General features: G+C 41.6%; 1 protein-coding gene and 1 pseudogene across 2 annotated transcripts in view; both read left to right on the forward strand.

Annotated features, from left to right (window-relative positions):
• LOC124774989 (neuromodulin) overlaps positions 1–20,914 on the forward strand; it is a 732,616-nt gene that overhangs the window by 690,762 nt on the left and 20,940 nt on the right. The window lies entirely within an intron of this gene.
• On the forward strand, positions 7,129–7,246 carry LOC124778724 (annotated as a pseudogene).

Below are 20,914 nucleotides of genomic sequence, written 5' to 3' on the forward strand. Positions count from 1 at the left end.
ATGGTTGGACGAAGTCGTGGGAGTATGATCGTCCCAGTACTTTGGAGAGTGTTGGCAGGAGGCTGGTGGGCCGATGGTTTTGCAACTGGCGATGGTCCTTCCCTGGCTTTAGTAGTGGTACCATGCGATCAATCTTCCATTCGGACGGGAAGTACCCTACAGGGAGGCAACTGTTAAAAAAGCGGGATATCAACACCTGTGGTTTGCGCAACAACTTCGACTACTCGTACGGTCGGGGGTTTCAGTAGTTGCCGAGTCGTCGAACAATCGACCGAACCTCCGCCGGTGTCGTTTGTAGTGGTTCCGTCTGTCTTTCCATACGCCTGGCGTCGTATTCTTATCTCCTCCTTTCCGGGGCGGTCTCATATGCTAAGACATATTGCGCCGCATACGTCGTGGCAAAAAAATTCTGCCTAGCTTAATGGGTAAAGCAATGGCCCGCCGTTTCTCGAAGAACCACTTTTCGTGTTCTCGGATTTCAGAGGGTCCGGACCAGGCCCCATTCATGCTTGCTGTGTAAGGCGACAGCAGCCATCGTATCTTCCCACTTTTCTTAGGGAGTTCAACTAGGTAGAGGCTTAAGTTCTCGGCGGTCCTCGAGGTTGCGGTTCAGCTGCCAGCGTTATCGCATCCTGTTTTTAAGGTTCTTCAAGTCCTGGAGCAATGGTGGAAACTTTTCACTGTATAATGCCCGTCGCTCAGATGTGGCCGTAGCCTGACAGCAGCCACTATGGATTTTTTCAGTCAATGCGAAGATGGTTTTTTGTATGAGGACTGTTGCCGATACGTCTGTTGTGGGGCGAACATTGTTGCTAAGGAACGCCTGGTGCTGATCCCAGCTCGTGGTCTACGAGTATCTTACGGGTGGGCGCAGAAGTTCCAGCACTTCTGTGATGATGCCAACCACTGGATGGTGGTCGGACATAGTATATATCGGATATAAACAAAGGCATAGATGAATAAATATATTTATAAGCATGCTGCTACCGTTTTTTCGTGTAACTGTGGAGTACTTATGGTCTGACGCGATCGATAGTCATCGGCCACTTTCACCTCCAATAACTCATGTACTATTCAAGTTACATGCCTATAATTTATACCAATTTAGGTTTACACTAATAGCTTTCTAAAGACACGTCGATCGACAAAATCTGATGAAACGTTTAGATTTTGGAAATTCGTTGCTGGGTGTTACTTGTATAATTTACCTTCAGATACTAAACTTTAAACTAATAAAGATATTGGAAATCTGATTACACCATCAGAATCGTCGTGCAAATAATAGTAATATACATGTTTCTTTTTGAGGTATCATGATTCATCTGGCTTCTATTAATTTCTATATGAACTGTGAAATGTCTGCCATTATGGTCTCACCAAGTCCGCCATCTTTGGCTCTCTCGGCGTGTAAGTCTCTTTCATCGACACAGCGTCAGCAAGGAATTCCCAGCCACGTGCTCAATGGATCACGTGGTCCGGCCGTTGTGCGGCATCACGCGCTTGCTAACGAGCAGCGCCTTGCCGAGCGGACGGAGAGGTGGCCGCCAACTCTGAACGTAAAACATTTCCAGGGCGCCACAACTCACCCGTTACCTTACAACCACATCCGAGAAGCAACAGAACGATTCACATTAGGCCATTGGGCCACATCAGTTTGCGACTGGCTGCTTCCATTTTTCCTATGCCCACCCACCACAAAGAGTCTAGTAGGCGTCTTCTCTGTGCCGTACTGCACCGTCTGTGGCTGTGTACAGAGCGATTGTGGAAGTGGGGCTACCCGGCAAACACCAACCGGTTTGATAGGTACCCTAATGTCATCGCTAGCGTGGTTGTCCGTTGACCACAATGTTATCTTGCGTGCAGAACACGATCGTACGTACATGTGTTGAGAGTTTATATGAATATATTATGAATTAGACATAGGAGGGGGAAATAGCGGTTTCTTGCTTTAATTTTAAACACCATTGTAGGCGCTTGCTGACTTTTTCTGTCAACAGTTTATATTTCCAGTAACGCACAAAAAAGTTTTAGCTATTATAAGTTAGCTTCTGGACATTACGAGTATACTTCACGACACGTTTCAAACTGCGTGAGCGTCGCTCGTACCAACATCCAAACTATTTATAACCGTTTTTAAGTCATCAATATCAACATATTAAAATACCAAGTAGAGTAAAATGGTTGCTCCGCAGGACTACGGTAGGTTCTTTTTCAAGCAGCTAAATCTATGTCTTTTTCTATACAAGTCTGTACTTTTTAGGTCTATGACTAACTGGAAACAGTACCTATTGGGTGACATCCCAAGTGCCACAAACTGGTGGGGAGGGGGGGGGGGGGGGGGATGGAAATGGAAACTCTACGACCTCACGTTTCGTAACTCTAGAACCTCTCCATACAGTCAGTGTTGAATCAATCGGATAAGTGTATCCATGTTACTTTCGGAAGAGAACGTCATTATTTACAGATAAGGAAGATACGGCATTAGCAAACTACAATAGCATCCATGGAAATATGCCAAAGTTAGTTAAAGGTAACGATAAAGGTAACAATGCCTATTTGGTATTAGGGACAGAAAACTGGCTGAAACCGGCAGTGAATAGCAGCAAAATACCAAATTTCGATTGGAAAAATATTTTAATGATAGGCTGAAAGCCAATGGTGGTGGCATATTTACTGCAGTAAGAAACGCAATAAAGTCTAGTGATGTTATAGAAGCAGAAACTGAAAGCGAAGTAGTCTGGGTGATGGTTATCATGAAAGATTTGTCAAGTCGTCAACGTCAAGTCGTTCTTCTCACGCATCTACTCGCTAATGGAAATATGGAAGTTTGGGGGAGGGGGGGGGGGGGGGAGTGGTACTACAAGTAACTTCCGCCACGATTCGCGAGATGTGTTCCGAAATATAAACGTAGATTGTTTTTAACAATATGTAAATAAAAGTAATGTAATTTTTTATAGATGGGATTCTCTTTCCTCTTTAATAACAGGTTATGAGACTCCTGTAGTAAGCTAGGGTTTATATGAACGCTCGTATTTAAACCACCTCCTAATCAGGGGTTCTTCACTGGAGATCATTTATTTTCCGTAGCTAGGCTAGCTTCTCATTTTATAATGCATAAACATTTTCTGCATTGTAGCAACACACCTCGTCATGCTGCGAGCTTCAGAAATATTTGAAACTGCCCTCATTACTCACACCGTTAATTTGGTCCGCAATGCTTTGATTCATAATGGCACGATGTACGCGAGCAGCTCATATTTACCCGCTGTGTGGTCCTAGATTAGCGGAAGAGCGTGGATCCGCTTGCTTATTCAGTAGCACATCATCACTCACTGCCGGCATTCGGCCGGTTTGCCACCAGTCGTGACAATAACTCACGTGCGCAGCCGGTCGCGTGGCTACCGCATACGGGCCACGTGGCATGGCAGGAATCACTGTGGCCACGGCTGTCTCAAATTCACCCAATAGTGAAATCAAGCTGCGCGCAGGCTTGCTGTTTGCACTGTTAGTGACGAAATGATGCCATCTTCTGACGGTGAATAGGGAGGAGATAAGCAGGTTTTTTTTCTTTCGTTCAGTGGAAGCAATACTAATTTGGTATCAAGCTGTTAACAAACTCTGTTCACGTTTAAAGCTTCGACACCAAGCAGATTGGTATGGCCCATTACTGCAGTAACTTAACGATGCCCGTCTCACTGTTCAAAGCAGGTAACAAATTCAGTGATGCAATAGGTTCACTGTCTTAACCACACTGGTTAGTGGTTTGGAGGATCCGGTTATAGACTACTGACATCCAGAGTTGTACGTCGATTCACCAAATATCCACAATTAGTGCGCAACTTCTGAATACTTCCTTGTTTAAAAACATTACAGGATCTTATAACACTTTCTAAGTTCGAACATTTTGACATTCCTGGAGAAAAAGAAACTTTTGTCATATAGCTTTCTACATCGTGCGGCGTATCTTGCATCCTTGTTTCCACCTCCTGTAATTCTATCCTACCAGTCCTCTTGTTGCATGGCCCTGTCCTGCATCGCGTGCCCCACGTCATAGTTCCAATCTGGCCGGGATCTTCCTCTTTTTCTGTCTCGTGGAGGCTTCCATCGCCATTTTAGAAGGCCATCTTTCCTCTTGGATTCTTCTAAGATGTCCATGCCATATTAGGCGTTTATTTTCAGTTGTGTCTACAATATCTTTTTCAACTCCCATCTGGTCTCGATGCATTTCATATCTTATTTCGTCTCTCCTGTTACCTCACATCTTCGTCTCCAAAACTCCATTTCTATTGCCTTTAATGTCTTCTCATTAACCCTGGAGACTTCTCACAGTTCAGCACCACAAAGAGCAATGCTCTCAACTGTAGTTTCGTATATCTTCCTTTTCATGTATTTGACGTTTTATTGCAAGTAATGGAGCGTAACAGCTTAATTACCACCTATCCCTTTCCTGTTGTATGCATTATTTCCTCGTTGCTTCCACCTTCATCCGTAATAACTGTCCATAAATAGTTATATGGTCAACTAAACTTTAGAATACAGCCATCATCTATAGTAAGATCCCTTCGTATACCTTCGGCAACCATTTATTTAGTCTTTGTAAAGTTAATTTTAATGCCCCAGTGCTCATATTCTTCTTTAAGCGTTCTTAACGCATAACATACATCCTCTTCTTCCTCGGCGAAGATGACCTGATTGTCGGCGAAATTTAGGGAGAACAGGATGTCATCACCTACTCAAATGCCCATGTTTTTGTATCTCCTTTTCCAGTTTTTCAGTGCTTTGTTCAAAAATATTTTAAAGAGGGTAGGCGCTAAGCAGCATCATTGTCTCAGTCCTTTGTTAACCTTAAGTTTATGTGATAGCAAATTCCCAAGTTTAACACGACACGTATATTCTGGATACGGATTTCCAACATTTATAAATGTTCTGGTTTTTTCTTGCTTCCCTCATCCCAGAAAGTGTTATACTGGGATAGGCCTTCTGCAACTCTGGGAAAACCATGTATGAGTGATAAATCGACACCCTAATATACATCATTGGGGACATGTTGAAAATGTCTGCTCTAGCCGGGACTCGAAACCGGGATCTCCTGCTTACATGGCATACGCTCTATCCATCTGAGCCACAGAGGGCACAGAGGATAGTGCACCTGCAGAGACTTACCCTTGCACTCTCCCCGTGAGACCCATATTCCCAACATGTCCACACCACTACATTCGTAGTGCGCTTATAGATGTTTGCCCATCGCATTCATTACTCGTGGCAGATTAATCTACCAGTCCCGTACGAGTTGGGGCATAGTGTGCGCGTTCGCACAAGAAGGTCAGTGGCCGGGTAGCCATATTTTTTAACTATATATGAAAGTGGTGCAGCTTCTCTAGAATGAGATGATAATTAAATCGACACCCTAGTTGCAAACAGGCGTTGATATACATCATTGTAGTGGTGTGGACATGATGGGAATGTGGGTCTCACGGGAAGCGTGCAAAGGATAAGTCCCTGCAAGCGCACTATCCTCTGTGCCCTCGGTGGCTCAGATAGATAGAGCGTCTGCCATGTGAGCAGGAGATCGTGGGTTCGAGTTCTGGTCGGGGCACTCATTTTCAACATGTCCCCAATGATGTATATCAACGCCTGTTTGCAGCTAAGGTGTCGATTTAATTATGATCTCATTCTAGAGAAGCTGCACTGTCATCAATGGTATCTCTTCTTTCGGGAACAGTTACTACCTTCATATATAGTTAAAAACCATGTACGTCTCAAACAGTCTGCCTTGGTTCAGAGAAAGCTACTCGCATGAATCGCGGCATTTTTTCCTCACATATGACGTGTTGCAAACAGCAGGTGAAGGTGAACAAATTAGGTTTCAACTTCCTAGTATTCCGAAAGGCTCTCCTCACTGTACCTTAATGACGACTAATAACCAGGAACCCAACATATGGCGTATCTTCTGAATTACAATTAATCAAAGGTATCCAGACGTCGATTAGTGGACATTAATGTGGGGTGTGTTCAACTTGTTCCTTTATGATGGCTTGAACTCTGCTGGGGACACATTCAGTGAGGTAGCTGAATGTCTGTGGATGAGTGGCAGCCCATTCTTCTTCAGAACCCGAAACCAGAGAACGTAGTGCTGTTGGACGCTGAGATTTGGACTGAAGTCGACGTTGTAACTCACAGGGTTCAGGTCGGGATTCTGGGCAGGCTAATCCACTTCAGGAATGTTATTGTCCATAAACTGTAGCCGCACACGTGCTGATTTACGGTAGTTCTCACTGTCATTACAATTATTCATCGTCTCTCAGCAGTTCCTCTACTCTACTACACAATGTTGTAAAATGTTTTCGTATCCTTACGCATTTAGCGTTCCCTTAAGCACAATGAGGGGCCCATCACTCCAAATCACTCGCTTCCAGTTATCCACTGTCCAGTAGCGTCGGTCTTTACCTCACCTTAGCATCCACTAAATATACATGCGGCTTATGAGGAGCCACTCGATCATTGTACCCTGCTGTTTTTAACCCCAGTCACATAATCATTGTGCTAGCTGAACTGCTGTTAGCAATTTGGAACTAACGAGTGATTACTTCCGCTGATGTAGTGCGATGCTAGGTGGCCCCTCTCTGCCGTTACATGGGGTCCGCCTGGCCATAGTTTGGCTGTGGTTGCCCTTTGCGTTTCCATTTCACAGTCACATCAACAGTCGGCTTTGACAGCTTTAGAAGGGTTGAAATGTCCCTGGTGTATCTTTAGATCCGAAAACTAGTCCTCTTTCGAAGTCACAGAGGACTTCTAAGCGACCCACTCTACCCTACCGTTAGAGTTTCTCTGCCGGCAACACAAACACTATACTCCCCGTCTCCTTTATATTGGCAGGTCCATCTCTCGTGGCATCTAGTGGACAGTCCCACTTTTCATAGAGGTGTCCAGATTTCTTTTATCAGACAGTCTATGTGATTTGCTTGATAAAATTTTGACTATTAAGAACCAATACGTTATACTGAATAGTGAATGTACAACAGAAATTGATGAAAAACTAAAGTGGAGAAACCGTATAGTAAAACTGCTAAAGCGTTTATGTTCGGCTACTTTTAGCTAAGCAATAAATGCCAACTATGGGGTTATAGGGCCACCGGCCTTGTCGCAGTGGTAACACCGGTTCCCGTCAGTTCACCGAAGTCAAGCGCTGTCGGGCTGGGCTAGCACTTGGATGGGTGACCGTCCGGTCTGCCTAGTGCTGGTGGCAAGCGGGATGTACTCAGCCCTTGTGAGGCAAAACTGAGGAGATCCTTGACAGAGAAATAGCAGCTCCGCTTTCGGAAACTGAGATACGGCCGGGGAACGGTGTGCTGATCACATGCCCCTTCATATCCGCATCCAGTGACTCCTATTAGCTGAGGATGACACGGCGGCCGGTCGGCTCCGCTGGGCCTTTCCTGGCCTGTTCGGACAGAGTTCAGTTCATGAGGTTATAGAAGTCAGCAAGTTAAAATATTTTGCATATTTTCATTCTCTGATGTCTTATGGGATAATTTACTGAGGTAATTCCTTACTTAGGCGACAAGTATTCATTGCACAAAAGAGAGGAATTACAATTATTTGTGGGGAATTCACACACGTACATCTTGCATGCATCTCTTAAAACAGCCTCGCACTATGTTTATTCACTAATGAAATTCACCATCGACAATCCATCTGAGTTTGAGAGTAACCGAAATATTCACAAGTACAACACTAGAATGAATAATGACCTGTACGCTTCAATGAATACAAATTTGGCTCAAAAATGGGTGAAACATGCAACCATAAATCTCTTTTACAATGTACTCAAGGAAATAAAGCATGTGACAGATATTACAAGTGTTTTCAGATGTAGAACCCCTTCTATGCCATAGAGGAATCCTTTAATCGAAATAGTAAACTACTTTTCCACAAACTACCTGTAAATGTCCACCATGTAGTCACAAATATTTTTCTCATTTTTTTTAATTATATATGTTTCTTTATATTGAAACGTTCCACGCTATAACGTTTATCGTTAAGATGATCTATGGAACACGTAAACGAATGTGATATCGGGTCGGCCCAGGGAATCTCAAATGGCTATGAGCACTATGCGACTTAACTTCTGAGGTCATCAGTCGCCTAGAACTTAGAACTAATTAAACCTAACTAACCTAAGGACATCACACACATACATGCCCGAGGCAGGATTCGAACCTGCGACCGTAGCGAGGGAATCTTAACGAACCTGCTAATTTACTCAGTATACACGAATACTTATGAGACAGGGGCAGCAGAACTCTCAAATTGTATGATGGCGATCGTGTGGTCCACAGGAAAGTATCCTCGCTGGACTATGATAAAGAACTTCAGAACGACTTATACAATATTTCCACTTGGTCCATAAGATAACAGCTCCCTTTAAACGTGGCTAAACGAAAGACAATGCGCTTAACGAAGGGAGAGAACACAAAAGTTTCCTTTAGAAGATTAGTGGCGAACTCTTGGGGCCTGTTATATTGTTTAAACATTTAGACACAGTGCTATGAAGCAACCAGAAATAGAAACAACGCATAAAATCTGTAGGATGGAATGCGAATGAAAACTCAGACTTGTTAATGGGCCGTCCGTTGTGGCCGAGCGGTTCTAGGCGCTTCAGTCTGGAACCGAGCCACCGCTACGGATCCAGGTTCGAATCCTGCCTCGAGCATGGGTGCGTGTGATGTCCTTAGGTTAGTTAGGTTCAAGTAGCTCTTAAGTTCTAGGGGACTGATGACCTCAGATGTTAAGTCACATAGTGCTCAGAGCCATTTGAACCATTTGAACATGTTAGTGGGTTTAGTGCAAAGAGCATTTCATCTGTAAAGGACAGCGAACACAAGGCATTGGTATCAACAATTCTAGAATAGAGGTCAAAAGTTCGGAGAATTTAAAAACAGCTACGTTGAACTAAAACAGGGAAGAGTTCCTGTTACCTTAATATGTTGATGTATCCTTTAAGACAGTGTAACAAGGATGTTAAGGTAAATGAAACGGGAATCTTTCGGGAAAAAGGGGTCGAGACGGTGTTGGGTGAATCAGGGAGCTCGCATATCACCCAGACTGCGACGCTCTTCTGCTGTGTCGCTCGTATATGACGCGTAGAAAAGCGGTTTTTCTCCTACTTTACATGTAAATGATCAGGACCGGAAGTGCAAACACTTAACCATGTACTTTTCAGCGGACTCTCAAGTCTTGATGTTGATGTAGATAAAATTGGTGGTAACATATTTCGAAAATACACAATGAATTCTTGAGAAACGTAGTGAAAAAGTCTCATTGAAATGAATCACTTTATCGATGTTCTTTCTTTTTATTGCACCGCCTCGTAATCCAGCATCACTGATGCGTAAAAACACACATTAATTAAGTTTATACAACAAATACTGTGTGATCAAAAGTGTCCGGGTACTTATTAACGGATACCTGTATTAACATGAAGCGTGTCCATCCTTCGGCTTTATGACGGCTCTAACTCTGCTGAGGACACTTTCAGTGAGGAGTCTCAATGTCTGTGGAGGAATGACATATTTCGAAAATACACAATGAATTCTTGAGAAACGTAGTGAAAAAGTCTCATTGAAATGAATCACTTTATCGATGTTCTTTCTTTTTATTGCACCGCCTCGTAATCCAGCATCACTGATGCGTAAAAACACACATTAATTAAGTTTATACAACAAATACTGTGTGATCAAAAGTGTCCGGGTACTTATTAACGGATACCTGTATTAACATGAAGCGTGTCCATCCTTCGGCTTTATGACGGCTCTAACTCTGCTGAGGACACTTTCAGTGAGGAGTCTCAATGTCTGTGGAGGAATGACATATTTCGAAAATACACAATGAATTCTTGAGAAACGTAGTGAAAAAGTCTCATTGAAATGAATCACTTTATCGATGTTCTTTCTTTTTATTGCACCGCCTCGTAATCCAGCATCACTGATGCGTAAAAACACACATTAATTAAGTTTATACAACAAATACTGTGTGATCAAAAGTGTCCGGGTACTTATTAACGGATACCTGTATTAACATGAAGCGTGTCCATCCTTCGGCTTTATGACGGCTCTAACTCTGCTGAGGACACTTTCAGTGAGGAGTCTCAATGTCTGTGGAGGAATGACATATTTCGAAAATACACAATGAATTCTTGAGAAACGTAGTGAAAAAGTCTCATTGAAATGAATCACTTTATCGATGTTCTTTCTTTTTATTGCACCGCCTCGTAATCCAGCATCACTGATGCGTAAAAACACACATTAATTAAGTTTATACAACAAATACTGTGTGATCAAAAGTGTCCGGGTACTTATTAACGGATACCTGTATTAACATGAAGCGTGTCCATCCTTCGGCTTTATGACGGCTCTAACTCTGCTGAGGACACTTTCAGTGAGGAGTCTCAATGTCTGTGGAGGAATGACATATTTCGAAAATACACAATGAATTCTTGAGAAACGTAGTGAAAAAGTCTCATTGAAATGAATCACTTTATCGATGTTCTTTCTTTTTATTGCACCGCCTCGTAATCCAGCATCACTGATGCGTAAAAACACACATTAATTAAGTTTATACAACAAATACTGTGTGATCAAAAGTGTCCGGGTACTTATTAACGGATACCTGTATTAACATGAAGCGTGTCCATCCTTCGGCTTTATGACGGCTCTAACTCTGCTGAGGACACTTTCAGTGAGGAGTCTCAATGTCTGTGGAGGAATGACATATTTCGAAAATACACAATGAATTCTTGAGAAACGTAGTGAAAAAGTCTCATTGAAATGAATCACTTTATCGATGTTCTTTCTTTTTATTGCACCGCCTCGTAATCCAGCATCACTGATGCGTAAAAACACACATTAATTAAGTTTATACAACAAATACTGTGTGATCAAAAGTGTCCGGGTACTTATTAACGGATACCTGTATTAACATGAAGCGTGTCCATCCTTCGGCTTTATGACGGCTCTAACTCTGCTGAGGACACTTTCAGTGAGGAGTCTCAATGTCTGTGGAGGAATGACATATTTCGAAAATACACAATGAATTCTTGAGAAACGTAGTGAAAAAGTCTCATTGAAATGAATCACTTTATCGATGTTCTTTCTTTTTATTGCACCGCCTCGTAATCCAGCATCACTGATGCGTAAAAACACACATTAATTAAGTTTATACAACAAATACTGTGTGATCAAAAGTGTCCGGGTACTTATTAACGGATACCTGTATTAACATGAAGCGTGTCCATCCTTCGGCTTTATGACGGCTCTAACTCTGCTGAGGACACTTTCAGTGAGGAGTCTCAATGTCTGTGGAGGAATGACATATTTCGAAAATACACAATGAATTCTTGAGAAACGTAGTGAAAAAGTCTCATTGAAATGAATCACTTTATCGATGTTCTTTCTTTTTATTGCACCGCCTCGTAATCCAGCATCACTGATGCGTAAAAACACACATTAATTAAGTTTATACAACAAATACTGTGTGATCAAAAGTGTCCGGGTACTTATTAACGGATACCTGTATTAACATGAAGCGTGTCCATCCTTCGGCTTTATGACGGCTCTAACTCTGCTGAGGACACTTTCAGTGAGGAGTCTCAATGTCTGTGGAGGAATGACATATTTCGAAAATACACAATGAATTCTTGAGAAACGTAGTGAAAAAGTCTCATTGAAATGAATCACTTTATCGATGTTCTTTCTTTTTATTGCACCGCCTCGTAATCCAGCATCACTGATGCGTAAAAACACACATTAATTAAGTTTATACAACAAATACTGTGTGATCAAAAGTGTCCGGGTACTTATTAACGGATACCTGTATTAACATGAAGCGTGTCCATCCTTCGGCTTTATGACGGCTCTAACTCTGCTGAGGACACTTTCAGTGAGGAGTCTCAATGTCTGTGGAGGAATGACATATTTCGAAAATACACAATGAATTCTTGAGAAACGTAGTGAAAAAGTCTCATTGAAATGAATCACTTTATCGATGTTCTTTCTTTTTATTGCACCGCCTCGTAATCCAGCATCACTGATGCGTAAAAACACACATTAATTAAGTTTATACAACAAATACTGTGTGATCAAAAGTGTCCGGGTACTTATTAACGGATACCTGTATTAACATGAAGCGTGTCCATCCTTCGGCTTTATGACGGCTCTAACTCTGCTGAGGACACTTTCAGTGAGGAGTCTCAATGTCTGTGGAGGAATGACATATTTCGAAAATACACAATGAATTCTTGAGAAACGTAGTGAAAAAGTCTCATTGAAATGAATCACTTTATCGATGTTCTTTCTTTTTATTGCACCGCCTCGTAATCCAGCATCACTGATGCGTAAAAACACACATTAATTAAGTTTATACAACAAATACTGTGTGATCAAAAGTGTCCGGGTACTTATTAACGGATACCTGTATTAACATGAAGCGTGTCCATCCTTCGGCTTTATGACGGCTCTAACTCTGCTGAGGACACTTTCAGTGAGGAGTCTCAATGTCTGTGGAGGAATGACATATTTCGAAAATACACAATGAATTCTTGAGAAACGTAGTGAAAAAGTCTCATTGAAATGAATCACTTTATCGATGTTCTTTCTTTTTATTGCACCGCCTCATAATCCAGCATCACTGATGCGTAAAAACACACATTAATTAAGTTTATACAACAAATACTGTGTGATCAAAAGTGTCCGGGTACTTATTAACGGATACCTGTATTAACATGAAGCGTGTCCATCTTTCGGCTTTATGACGGCTCTAACTCTGCTGAGGACACTTTCAGTGAGGAGTCTCAATGTCTGTGGAGGAATGACATATTTCGAAAATACACAATGAATTCTTGAGAAACGTAGTGAAAAAGTCTCATTGAAATGAATCACTTTATCGATGTTCTTTCTTTTTATTGCACCGCCTCGTAATCCAGCATCACTGATGCGTAAAAACACACATTAATTAAGTTTATACAACAAATACTGTGTGATCAAAAGTGTCCGGGTACTTATTAACGGATACCTGTATTAACATGAAGCGTGTCCATCCTTCGGCTTTATGACGGCTCTAACTCTGCTGAGGACACTTTCAGTGAGGAGTCTCAATGTCTGTGGAGGAATGACATATTTCGAAAATACACAATGAATTCTTGAGAAACGTAGTGAAAAAGTCTCATTGAAATGAATCACTTTATCGATGTTCTTTCTTTTTATTGCACCGCCTCGTAATCCAGCATCACTGATGCGTAAAAACACACATTAATTAAGTTTATACAACAAATACTGTGTGATCAAAAGTGTCCGGGTACTTATTAACGGATACCTGTATTAACATGAAGCGTGTCCATCCTTCGGCTTTATGACGGCTCTAACTCTGCTGAGGACACTTTCAGTGAGGAGTCTCAATGTCTGTGGAGGAATGACAGCCCATTCTTGCTCAACAGCCGAAACCAGAGAATGTGGTAACGTTGGACGCTGGTGTCTGAACCTACCCCCAAAGGTATTCCACTGGGCTCAAGTCGGGACTCTTGGCATGCAGTTCATTTCTGGAATGTTACTGTCACGAACAATTGCCTCACAGATGCTACTTTACGATAGGGCGTACACTCATGCTGTTGCAAATAGTCATCGTCTCCGAGCTGTTCCTCTGCTGTGTGCAGTACACTTTGCTGTAAAATCTGTCCACATCATTCCGTGTTTACAGTTTTCTTAAGCGCAATAGGGGCACCACACCCATGTCGTAACACCACCTCCACTGTACTTTATTGTTGCCACTACGCCTGACGGCAGGTAACATTCTAAAGACATTCGCCAAACCAAGCCCTTCCACCGAATTGCCACGAGGTATAGCGTGATTGTTCGCTCCAGATCACTCGTTTCCATCCATCCGCCTGTCCAGTGGCGTCGCTCTTTACATCTCCTCAATCATCGCTTAGAACTGCATACAAAAGTATGTAGCTTATGAGAAGCTACTCGATCATTTATACCCCATTCTTTTTAACTTCTTAAGCACAGTCATCGTACTAGCTGGATTTCTGGTATCACTTTGAAACTTACCAGCTATTCCTTCCGCTGATTGCATGAGGTATTTTACAACCAACCTCCGTAGTGCTCGCCGGTCCCTGGTCCGCTCTGTACGTGAGATCTGACTGGCCTTGGCTAAGCTGTCGTTGTTCCTTCGCGTTGCTGCTTCACAGTCGCATAAACAACAGTCGACTTGGGAAGTTTCAGAAGCGTTGAGATGTCCCTGGTGGATCTGTTACTCAGGTGACGTCCAACGTTTAGTCTCCTGAGCGACCCATTATGTTGTTACTGTTTCTCTAACGACGGCACAATATCCCCCCCCCGGTCCGCCTTTTATACGCCAAGGATCATCTGTAGCGACATCCAGTGGTCAATTCCGTATTAAACATATGTGCCCGGATACTTCTGATCAAGCACGTATCTGTGTCATCCTGAAGCGTAATGCAGCTTTCAATAAAAGTTACTGGGCCTGCCACATTTCCTTTCTGAAGTCCTCAAGTATTTTTGCTCTTCGAAGTAAGAAAGTTTATTTGTAAGTACGTTCCGAAGTCGCACTGTTTTATAATTTTCTTTGAAAGTATACTGTTATTGCTTTAGGAGACAAGTGATGTATATTCTTTTAGAAGTACAGGGCTACATATTCGACTTGGTGAGCACAGAACAATCCTGTTTTTATGCTTTTAACGCCGGAGAGGTCAACTGCAGAAACTCTGCCTTTTTAGTCCAGTTTCATGTTTATGCCGATTCGTTGTGAATGAATTTGTTTTGAGGAACCTTCGTTTCGACATTTTGAACTTTTATCGGCGTCTAAGGTAAATTAGTTGGTATATTATTTATTGCTTTATATCATTTCCTTCTAACAAAGCTATGTAGTGCACCCTTGGGAATCTTCTTCCAAAGAATATTGTACGCAGCTTTTCGTATTTTAGTCTAGGTCGTTTTTGTGTGTTCCTGATACGTCAGTGGGCTTTACGTCTTAGTCACGTTGTAGTTGTGTTGTTTTCCTATTTCAGGCAAAAGGACTCAGTAACGAACACTAGGAAATGTTTCAGTTTGTGATTACATTTTTCAAGTAAACCGGAGTCTCAAAATCTTCGGGTTTTAGTAATTTTATCATATACGATGTCATGTGTTTCCTCAAGCCATTTAACATGTTCTTCACTAGTAAGGCTCTACATTTCACCTATCTCTTCTGGAAGGCTCTATGTGTTTAAGTTGTCCCTGAAAATTTCCTCTTTCCGTATGTACCATTCCACTCTTTCGTTAATTCGGCTGCTGACATGTTATGCTGATGGAAGTATATTAGTCAGGTAATATACTTTCTTACACACACTAACTACGTGTCTTCCAAACCACCGCTCATAAAAGTAATATAATTTTGTTAGTGCACATATCTTCAAAAACTTAACTTTTGGTATAAGTTCAAAGTTCGACACCGTCTGCAAAACATTCTTCTGACGCCAAAATTTATACCTAGGATTTTGTTGAATAAATTTACCAACGTCTAACAGGTCATATTACTTGATATCTGCTTGTCCTTCTGTTACTAGCCATCAAGCCTGAAACTGAGCCTATACATTTTTGTGACTTACGTTGCAAAATTCTTTGGTTAAGCTCATCTCCACCATTGCTGACAAAAAAATAGCTGCGATATATCCAAAGCAAAATCTTATCTAGATCCAAGGCGATTAACGTCACCGTTATTCTGCTGGCACTTATCAAACTGGCCCCACAGAATTATGATGAAAGTCGTCATCGTATAATAAGCACTGGACACAGTGAACGGCCTCTTACCTGTTAATTTCTTCTGCATCTACATGACTACTCTGTACTTTACCCTTAAGTGCTGGCAGAAAGTTCACAGAACCAACATGACACCACTACTCTAATGAATCAGGAATCACACTTGTTCTTACACCAGGTTGATGGGCGTGTCCGGATACGCCGTCATCCAGACGAACGATTGCTCGAAACAAGCACCGCGCCTGGGATGCAGCTCGATGGGGGCAGTAGTATGCTGTGGAAGACATTCAGCTGGGATTTCATGGGACCTATGGTAGTTATCGAAGACACCACTGCAGCTGTGGACTACGTGAAAGTTAACCTGTGATCCTCCATGCTTGATGTGTTTCCCGAGAGCAATGACATCTTCCAGCAGGATAACTGTCCGTGTCACCAGTACAGAATCTTGCAATGGTGCTTTGAGGAGTATGATAGTGAACTCACGTTGAGGTCTTGTCCACCAAATTTGCCTGATATGGAAGCAATGAAACACATCTGTGTCGCTATCGGGCGCCAATTCCGCTCTCACAAACTACCCATTCTTAACTTATCGGAATTGCATGACCTCTGTGGAGATCTGGTGCGTCATACCTCCGACAACCCACCAAGGACTTACCTAAGGTACGTCACACTGAACTGTTGCTGTACTGCTTTTTAAAGGTGGATCAACATGGTATTACGTAAATGGTCATGATGTTACGGCAAATTAGTGTGCTCCTACTCATCGTTAGTACCAAATATCTGCAATTCATGACCGGCTAGGTAACTGTGAATCCTTAAACCGGTAGTCATAGTATAATACACTTTTACGCTTCCTGAAGTGCATATCTTTCAATTTATCTACTTTAAGAACATGTTGTCAATGCCCGCGTCAGAGCCATATTTCGTAACGGGGTATTATTAAAATTTTTGCTGGATAGTATTTAATGATTAATATCTGTACCATCTTTGTGTATAAGATTGTAGCTAGCACCGGTACTGTCGGCTAATTACTGTATAGAACGGACAGTAACGGTCCTTTTACACTCCTACATGGCACGCGATAATTGTCAAAATGGTTCAAATGGCTCTGAGCACTATGGGACTTAACTTCTGAGATCACCAGTTCCCTAGAACTTAGAACTACTTAAACCTAACTAGCCTAAGGACATCACACACATCCATGCCCGAGGCAGGATTCGAAACTGCGACCGTAGCGGTCGCGCGGTTCCGGACTGTAGCGCCTAGAACCGCTCGGCCACTCCGGCCGGCCTATAATTGTCATTTTCACTCTAGACGCATTCCCACAGAAATGTATTTTCTTTAAAAACAGTAAGCGACTGGCGTGAATGGTATGGTTACTGTTCTATTAAAACATTAAACCGTTTTCTACAGCCGAACAGGGCTCATTAGGAATTGATAGCTGCGTGGGGTGACCATATGTTCGTTAGTATCTAAACGCAACATGACACAAGGCTTATTTGCCTCATTTTTATTTCTAAGTTCCACAGGCTGCAGTCACTGTCCGCAGTGCAACAGGTCGTAACTGAAAGTGCGAAGTACATATGTAGTAGGGCGACTTTTTGAATACCGTTCTAGAAGCTCGGAAAAACACTTCCCTATAATCTAATAATGCTTCCATGAAATTAACCAGTTGAATGTATGTTTTAAAATGATTACAGTTCCATTACGCAGTTAATTACGTTTGTAGTCCAGGCGCTCTAACTGCGAAATACTGTTTATAAATACTGGGAGTATAATGGAACTTAACACGTGTATAAATGAGAGGCACAATTCAATCTGGTATTTTAAATATCACATTATTACTGATGTTTCTCAATAATACGGTTACATGCTCTCGATAGCTATTTATGATCGCGTGCACATAATGCAGGCACTTTTCAGTTATTATTGGATACGCTAACGCATGTCCCGTGCGGCGGCTCTCGGCTCAGAGTAGCCGGTTCAAATCTTGGTAGTTTTTTCACCACCACTGTGTCGCCGGTAAAGGCAGGAGATGTATTGGAGTAAAGTCCTGGGTCAAATCCTAAATGTCTCCGCAGTGTGTCGTGAAGTCAGGACTTGTGACACTACTGACGTCAATCCATCTCTCGGATGAGAAATTTAGCGTAGGGGTCCCCAGGGCACTATTTGTGAGGAGTCGGCTGTGGCCTACACCATGTTTCACACTCTCCATTTTGTAAGAAAAAAAGCGGAAACTAGACACTACACTAGAAAAACACACACACACACAAAGTCGCGCACGCTCCTTTTGCACGCACCTACACCAACAAAACGCAGCTTACGCACATTGGAAGGTAAGTGACCACTGTGCTCAGAGAAGAAAACCATTTCTGATTATACGGCTGAACTAACCCTTAGTATCTGCCAACCACATTAGAGTTTCAACTCTCTGTGGCACCAGAGTGTGTTAGTATTGTTCGTGCGTTTTATTTTTGCCACAAGTCATATGGTACACAGGGTGTTAGGGATATAAGTCCAGATACGTCTACTGGTGACTAAGGACGGTGTACTGAAGAACATTACTTCAGCGTTTACGTCATTAGCACATTAACAAGCCGGCCGAAGTGGCCGTGCGGTTAAAGGCGCTGCAGTCTGGAACCGCAAGACCGCTACGGTCGCAGGTTTGAATCCTGCCTCGGGCATGGATGTTTGTGATGTCCTTAGGTTAGTTAGGTTTAACTAGTTCTAAGTTCTAGGGGACTAATGACCTCAGCAGTTGAGTCCCATAGTGCTCAGAGCCATTTGAACCACATTAACAATTGTAGCGTTTCCAAGTCGTATGTTTTTAAGTACATGTGACAAGAGCAAGCCATCAATCCTTATTTTTCCCTAGCCAGCACGTCAGGTGTTGAAGTGTGGACACGTGGATCAAAACGATTATTTTAAGCTGACACTTAGTGGTATAGTACGACGGTGCAGAAAACATCAGATCTTAGGGTTTGTGGGAAGACTGTTCGACACACAGATAAAACAATCAACATTTAACATTAACTGCCTACACGTGTGCTATCATTTATCAAATATGGTTTATTACGCACTGTGCCCTAACAGAACAAATAGTCCTATTACGGGAAAAGTCACGTATAACACAATACACCACACCGTTTGTGTACTGCTACTATTTTTGTAACCAATTATGGTATTTAGATGCAGTATAAAAAAAATTATGTTACCCTCTGTGAGGGTTTTTGCAGAATTAACCGTGAAATGCCTAAAGGGTTTTGCTTATCGGACATGAAATTGAAGTTACGTAAACACACTCAACGTAGCTGATCCAATTTAGAAACTGTTTTAACTAACAGTGTCTTTTGTGTTTATGAGGACGGGCATTTTTTACAATAACTGTTAGTATCTCCTTTACCACTTCTTTTCTCTATGCCTAATTAGGCATAGAGATGTGTAACATTTGTTTTAAAGAAAAAGTAAACAGTTTTAGTGGAAAAACACAGCCTATACTTCTTTCCTACGAAAGTGCAATGAACCCAATCACAAGCAAAAGAAGTGGTAAAGGAGATACTAACAGTTATTGTAAAAAATGCATGTGTTCATAAACACAAAAGACACTGTTACAGTCACCAATTGCAAATACTTTGTCAGACCTGAGTAACTTCATCAGCACAATAAACGCAAGCCAATACTAAACTCGAAATTGGGCATGGGTCTAGTCTTATTTTGTCAGACATTTTCTACACAGCACAAATTCCATTTAATTTCACTTGCATAAATATTCACACTTTTCTTTAAATGCAAAGAAGTAAATGTATTTATGGATAATGTTGTCCATAGTAACTTTGCCTTCAGTGAGAATAAAACGGTCAAGTGGGTGCTCATAAACTGATATTACACGTTTCAGCACGCAATGTGCATAAAACTCAACATAAATTTCAAGAACAGTGAGAATATTTCCTTTAATTTACGTCTATGGTCACAATCTTTTCTGTTTAACAGATTACCGGTTTCGGTCTTTAATGACCATCATCAGATCTGTCTCATAAAATCAAAGTCCTAATGCACTGCGGCCATAGTGGCATAGTCAACTGTTAAATGCGGAATCAGCACCAGCATCGTCAAACACATATAAATCACATCACTTGCACGAGTCATGTTGTCAGTAAAACTACTGTGAGTTTTAAACAGTAGTTTTACTGACAACATGACTCGTGCATGTGATGTGATTTATATGTATTTGACGATGCTGGTGCAGATTCCACATTTAACAGTTGACTATGCCACTATGGCTGCAGTGCAGTAGGACTTTGATTTTATAAGACAGATCTGATGATGGTCATTAAAGACCGAAACCGGTAATCTGTTAAACAGAAAAGATTGTGACCATAGACGTAAATTAAAGGAAACTTATTACATATAAGGGTCACTGTGTTTTTTCGCGACGACGTCGCAGCTTGTGAGTGAGAATATTCATTAATCCAGTAACTTTATGTATTTTTGACAGTTTTCAATGGGGATCCCTCAGTCTTGACCACTGTTGTAAAACAAACTAACACACTTCCATAAATAATTTAAAGAATGCCAACTTTTGGAATTCTCCTTTTGAAATATTGACTAACCTTGTATGCATTTTTATAACAGATTTTACAGTAAATACGTTCACCAGATATTGCATTTCAAACGAATCTTTAAGAACATTTCTTTAAAGCTAACCTCAAATTGGATTGTTGTCTATTAGTTATCATCATGGTTCTTTACTTTTGAAACCAGAAGCCAAGCAAGTAATTTCAAAATCCCACAAATCTTTAAAACGAATTACTTCAATCACTGGGAGGCTTTCACAAAAGCTACACTTACTTCCTCCTCAACTTTAACAAAATTCACAGTAATTTTTGACAGCCTTTTTCACTCAGTTTCAAACAAAATTAATCAAATAATTGTCTTTCTTTTTGATTATCATTTCTCACAGTCTGGACACTCGGAAATCATTGTTCAAACGGAGAGGATCCTGAGAGGTAATATGATGAGGCACAAATCAAGGAAGGTACATAAATTTTGGTATGAGTTACCTTGTATTTCCACATACTAATGTGCTGATCCATCACTTTACA

The sequence above is a fragment of the Schistocerca piceifrons genome, chromosome 2 (assembly GCF_021461385.2).
Source record: "Schistocerca piceifrons isolate TAMUIC-IGC-003096 chromosome 2, iqSchPice1.1, whole genome shotgun sequence".
In the NCBI taxonomy this organism is placed as follows: Eukaryota; Metazoa; Arthropoda; class Insecta; order Orthoptera; family Acrididae; genus Schistocerca; species Schistocerca piceifrons.